The sequence below is a fragment of the Mauremys mutica genome, chromosome 8 (genome assembly GCF_020497125.1).
Source record: "Mauremys mutica isolate MM-2020 ecotype Southern chromosome 8, ASM2049712v1, whole genome shotgun sequence".
NCBI lineage: Eukaryota > Metazoa > Chordata > Testudines > Geoemydidae > Mauremys > Mauremys mutica.
In genome coordinates, this window is record NC_059079.1 from 52,171,215 (window position 1) to 52,177,897 (window position 6,683).

General features: G+C 37.5%; 1 long non-coding RNA gene across 1 annotated transcript in view; it reads right to left on the bottom strand.

Moving 5' to 3' along the window:
• LOC123376368 overlaps positions 1 to 6,090 on the bottom strand; it is a 31,974-nt gene extending 25,884 nt beyond the window's left edge. Inside the window, exon 1 of the long non-coding RNA XR_006581763.1 lies at positions 5,971 to 6,090. This is a non-coding gene — a long non-coding RNA (uncharacterized LOC123376368). The remainder of the gene's footprint in view (positions 1 to 5,970) is intronic.
• Between the last annotated feature and the right edge of the window lie 593 nt (positions 6,091 to 6,683).

The window sequence follows — 6,683 nt, forward strand, 5'->3', positions numbered from 1 at the left end:
CAGAGCTGAGCCCTTACATATGCTTTTGTACACTTCTCATACTTGGATGTGCCTTCTATTAGATTTTGCCCAGCACAAGAGTAATGAAACCTTTATTTTCTTCATCCTTCTAAATCTGACTGATCTGATAAAGCTTTTTATCTGACAGTCCACAGGCCTTCCATGGTATGCGAAATATTATCATTAAACCTACTAACTCCATTATTTTTCTCTTGTAATTTCATGATTTGATTCTAATATTGTTTGGGGGCAAAAACTAAACAAACAGAATTTTTAATATGTTTTCAGATCCTAATCGTATGCATTATCTTTCATTCTGTCTCCATTGGGCTAGGTTTTTCATTTTAAAATGAGAAAGTTGAAATCCATAATTATGGTCTTTGCACAGTAGTCTTACCTCATTACATAGTGTTTTATTCTTTATTCTACTTGGCTTGGGGCTATAAAATGTAATGTTTTTTTCAACCATTTGCTGTTCTGTTTACAGACTTACAGAGTTTTGTTTTTTACTTTTCACTTAGACATTCAGTGTGTATGTGAGATAAAAAAACCAAGCATCTGTATGTATACAGATGTGAATATATAGTTTCTATTACATTCATGCCTTGAGGCCCCAACCAACATCATGAACCCAGTCTGCTAGGTGCTTTACATGCACATAAGCAAGCCCCTTACAATCTAATTAGACAACACAAAGCAAAAGTTACCCCAGTTTTGTAGAGGAGGCAGGGCACCTGGAGATACCCAGCCAGAGATTAAGTGACTTGCCCAAGGTCACACAAGAAGCTGGGAAATGAATCCATATCTGAGTCACAGTCCAGTGCTTTAGCTGCTTGGCCATTATCCCTCAAGAGGGCTCATAATGTAGTCAGTTTTATTAAAAAGATAAGACCAGCAAAGATTGCACTTCATGACATTTCCAGACTTTAATTCCTGATTCCTCGCCATATATTTTAAAAGAAAAAACAACCCTACAATTGCTAAAAGATCTTGAATGCACAGCATCCACAGCAAGAGAAAAATAAAAGCAAACTCTTCTGGAAGAGCCCTACACCGACCCTCCTCTCTCATGCAGTAACGTGGAAGAATAGAGAGATCATTTCTCATAAAGGTTTATTCAAAAGTTTACATTAACCCTTTTTTGGTTTACTGGAAAAAATGATCCCAGACGTCCGATATTCAAACGACTAGCCCCAGAAGCTAGAGTTAAAATTTGTAGACACAGATAGCCACTCTAGTAGCCCTTGGGCAAGCATCCAGAAAACACTGCCAGTTCCATCTTATAAATCAGGACCAAGTACAGTTTCTACCCTAATAGAGCTTATTTGTCTCACTTGGGTGAATCACAAGTAAATCTATGTCAGATAGTGCAAGTCATTGAGGTGTGGCATCATTAAGTCTATAAACCTAGGCTCTGTCCCAAAGCCATTGAAATCAATGAGAGGATCATAGGTAAGAAAAAATAACTCCTTATTCAGCAAGTAGTCCCATTTGGGATCAAGCTTTTCTTGGAACTATTCGCATGCTTACAGTTAAGCATCTGCTTAGCTGGGTTACTTCATTGGGGCCATCCTTAACAATTATAAACACATCTATAAACATTGAGGTGTAAATTTGAGCCTGTGCAGATATTTTATAATATGTATAAAGTAGAACTTTGTTATTGCTGTTGTGCCATGCTATTTGACAGATACATCTGTCAACTTACAAATTCCATTTTGCCTTTACGAATGCCAGGTGGTATTTCAACCTCCATTTTGAATGTACCCTTTAGTATGGCTTTTGAGCATTCATTACAGAAAACTAGCACCTAGTGGACAGACTGTGTGGGAACATTAAGTGGCTCTATCCTAGATAAACATTGAGTTTTTGTCAGCAGGGACATTAATTTTGAGCAACTCTCTGCCCAGCAGCAGACCTGAGTGGGCAGGAACCTGGAAACTCCCCAGCAGATGTGCAGACAGGGGTAAGAAATGCATCAGAGGCTTAAAAAAAAATGTTGACTGGTTCCAAGGTGAGTGGACTGTGTGGCCCAATGCCAAGAAGATTATCAGCCATGGACTCTGCACCTGGGAATGTGTTTGAGACCCCTGGAGCTAGGAAAAATGAGCAGTCACTACCCCAGCCCACCATATGGATCCAGTTGTTGGTGTTCATCCAGAGAGGGGGATAAGGGCAGGTTGTGACAACTGTTACCCAAGTCAGTTTGAGACTTCATGTTTTTTTTATTTTCTGGACTTCTATGTGGCATAGCATACAGAGCACTATAACTATCTTTTCACCTGCTTGGTAGCAAAAGCTAGCTAGTCAGAATAAAAGCTACAGGGGATGGGGAGAAAAGAGTCTTATGTGACTGCCTTCGGAACTAGGCTACTCGGTATTTAAAAAGGCATCCAGAAAGATAATGTTTAGCCACGGAAAATTAAAAACATTTCAAAGATCCGTCAGGTTGTAATATGTGATGGGAAGACTGGATGGGTAATAGGGGCCATCACCTTTGAAAACTTCAAAGATCTGTTTTGAATTTATTTTATGGGAGTTTTCCCTTATTTTTACATGTCGGTAATAAACCCCTAGATTAACTACTTGATGAGTCATAATGACAATAGTTGAAATATCCTATTTCATTTTTAAACCAAGGGCAGCTGATAAGATGTTTCAAACTGTCCTATTTGGACACTTTGTACACTACTACTTCTTGACAGGTAAAAAAATATAACAAGCAAAATTTTAATGAAATTTTGGTATTCCAAAAAGAAAAATCCTATATTTAAGTCTTTTGGAAATCCCGTTTCATGTGAAATTAAAAAAAAAAATAAAAAAAAAATTGCTCCAAATTGAAACAAAGTAAGGTTTAAAGTGTCAAAATTTCCCCTGAAATAGAAATTCTGACTTTCAACCAATTCCATGTCATGACACCTTGTTCTTCCTCTTCTGCTAAATAGGAAAGAGGATGCTGACTAGATCCTTGTTAGATAGTTAAGGCAGTTTGGGCTGGGTGTGGAAAACGGAGCTGGCATGGAAAAGTTCAAGAAACACCCTGATATTTCATCGACTACATAACCGTGTGATCCCTCAGAGTCACTCATGTTTTAATCAGAACATGTGTGTATTTATTGACATATTAACTTTTTTTAATCCTTCTCGCTTGGTATTTGGGTCTTTCAAACCCGGCTTTTATTTTCCTTCTGGCCATCTCTTTCCTTCATTCACTGAATCTTATCAGACAGGGGTCTTTCTATGCATTTGTTTGTCCAGCTCAGCTCTATCAATAACAGTGTTCTCAAATCATTTTTTTTAAACTCTTGGCAATTGCGAGGAATTGTTGATGTCCCTTTCACATCCTATTTTCCTTACACTCATCTAGTGTCTTTCACTATTTGCTTCAGTATTCATTCCTTTTACAATTAATACTCAAATTAAGACATCTCTAATATTCTGGTTCACTTTATTCTGAAGCCAGTTGGTTTTCCCCTCAGAGTTTCCTTTTATTTAGTTTATTAGCTGATGACAATCCTTATCAGGTTTATTACATTGTCTGTCTATTATGATCTGTTCATTTGGGACCAAGATGAGCTACCACAGCAGTGGAGTACTCGTGTTTAAACTCATAATAAGTTCTATTTTTATGGAATATCCTGGTCACTAGATAGCTGCCTTTTAACTCATTAGCCAATTGTGTAAAATGAGAGACATATGAGTAAATAGATGTTACACTGGTTTGTTTCGGGGGTGGGGAGGGAAGAAGCACAGATGAAGGGGTATATGTAACATTGATACCCCAGGGTAGATCATCAATAGCAACGATTGAGCCTGGGACTTCTGGATATGATCCTCTGCGCCCAGAGCTAGGAGACCCAGGTCTATTAAACAAGGCTGTAGCCACATAAATCTTTGTGGCCTAACCACCACCATAGGGGGACAAAGCACATTGAATGGATGTGGCTTACACTATGATGATCTCATTTAACTATTAAAATGAAAAAACGTTAAGTACACATAGGATAAAAGCCACAAATATTCAAGTACAAGTTGTGTGCCTGATTCATAATTGTATTGCTTCAGTTTTATGCTGGTGCAGCTACACACTGGTGTTGGACCAGTTTAAAACTGGGTAACGGGTGTGAGTCAGGCGCCGTGGTTCTTTTGGTAAAGGTGTGCAGCAGAGAGTCTTCTCACATTGTGTGTCCTTGTGAGGACTGCTTCCTCACTATTCCCCAGGGACACAGCACTCCAAGAGGGTAGGAGGGGCAGGGAGTAGCAGAATCATCGCTCTGTCTCCCTCCTGCCATGCATGTTGGAGTGCACTACATTCTATGCAGGGGTGTAGCAGTGTGTATAGCTCTCCTTGTGCACCAGGGAGCTCTGGGAGACAGTGAACTTGGAGGGAGGGGAATTCTATTGGTAGTGGAGTATAACTGCACCAGACCATAGGGGCCTGCACATAAAATGGCATGATCAAGTCTTTAAATATGTATTGAGATTTGTCACACTCCTTGAAAAGTTAAATCTCATTTTAAGTATGTATGCATGCTATCATAGAAAGCACAAAGAGATTAAACCAAATATACAGTCAGAGCACAATATCATGATGATCTATAAAATTAACAACAAATATAGCAAAAATTCTTCCAAGAATTATTCACATGCTTAACTTTATGCACAGTGAAAAGTTTAATTGAAGACAACAGAACTATTTAGTGTCCATCAAGTTTATTGTTAAATGGAAGTTCCTTCATTTGGGTGTTTAAAGATATCTATTTTAAAAGGCTTACTTCAATTCATTTCCATTAAGGAATACACATTCTACAAACACATGCTATTCTGGGACAACCCATCAGCTATAGGTACTGATCACAAAAGTTTCATATCCAAAACTTTCCCAGAAGACAGAAGATGGAAAACAGAGGTCATTGAAGAAAAATCTTTTCATTAAGTTTCTGAAATGCCATAATTCAGAATTTCCTTAATAGCATCTAAAAACTGTAAATCCACAACCACAAACAGATTTAATACCTTGATAATCTCTAAAGACTATCAAGCAGAAGAAAAGAGGAGGAATTGTGTGGCTTATTACTTTTCCAATTGATTTAACACCACAATACAAGATTTACTACTCAAACTCCTCAAACAAACCCCTTGAGATAAATCTTATCTTGCTAAAATCCATATACAAATACCTGTAACTTCAAAACCCTCACTCTCTACAGTATATGCACGATCATATCTGTTTACTGAGATTTACCAGGTTGTTGCAGGTGGAGTTTGTGAAACACAGAGAAATACTGTCAGAAATTGAGAAAAACTGCTCTTCACTTCCTCTGACATATTGCTTTCCAAAGCATTTATTTAGTCTGATGGACAAGAAACCAATCCTCTCAGCTTCTCTGGTACTTTGTAGTTCTGACTATGTCCCAAATACCAGAACAGCCTCTGATATAGTATTACTGTATCTTTGAATAGCTCTTAAGTGTCCTTCATTTTACCCCAAAATTATGCTCCACACAAAGTAGTGGGCCTCACTTTTGTGATTCTTTCAGCAATAAAACAGAGTAAGAAAGAGGAGAGGGAGAAGGAGAGACTGACTGACTTATTTACATTTAAGGAATCAATTGCAAATTACGTAAAATTTCCTACTTGAATAATTTCTTAGGTGCCCCCCATTTTGGTTCCTTGGGTCCCACATTTGGGTCTTGGCAGGTTGAAATGCATGTGTCCTACTTTCAGGGCTTCATTCTAGGTTACTAATTAGTCAATAGAAGTTTTGCTTGAGAAAGGAATGCATAGTATAGCTTTCATTCTTGATGACAAAAGGGTCATTGACTTTTTTTGGAGCTCCAGAAAACTTTTTCAGAGGTTTATTCAAAGTCATTTTTATCCCAACTTTTGCCTATTCTTAATTATGATCTGTCCCAAAAAAATAATTTTGCAAAGTCTTCTTTTATTTGGAAACCACTAAAACTTCCTTACCTTATAAAAAGAGTATTCAGTCAAGGACAGTCTGTTCAGTTTAATTGGCACACCACTATAATGTATTCTTCTGCAGTAACATTGTGAGAATTCTATTACCTGAGTCACAGTTCTTTTACCTATCCTAAAACTAGGTTTTGTTTCTTCTTGGAACCAATGATTTTGGCTGTTAAAGAGCCAATTCTTCACCTGCTGAATAGTGATAACAGGTTGATTTCCTTCCCTCTGAGACTGCTCTATGAAAACCCATCCATCAAGGTGTATCTAATTAAGAAACTAAGTAAAGATGTGTTTGAAGCAGATATCTAAGATTATCAAGGGACTGGGGAATTGAATCAGTACTTCAGTCATATCAAATTAGTTAATGATTTGGGGATCTTTATTCTGCAAGAGCATGTAAATTAAAAAAAAGAAAAAGAATTTCATTAAAGCTCAGTAGCAGGGAGAAAGGAGGACATTTGGGTCCCACTGCATGTAATTTTAAGAGTCTGTTTCATCTGAACAGAGTATTAAAAACTTAGGGGAAAGTTTTCTTGTAGATTTAGTACTTTTTTTTTAAACACTAAATACTGATGACTACAGTCTTCATATCACTTTTCAGCTAGTCACCTGAACTAAATGCTGCAGGCGTACAAGCTGGCATGTGGTAGGGTGCTATAGGTTGTTCAGTAGTGCTAATTTTAGACCTTGCATATTTAGTTTGAATTGCATTT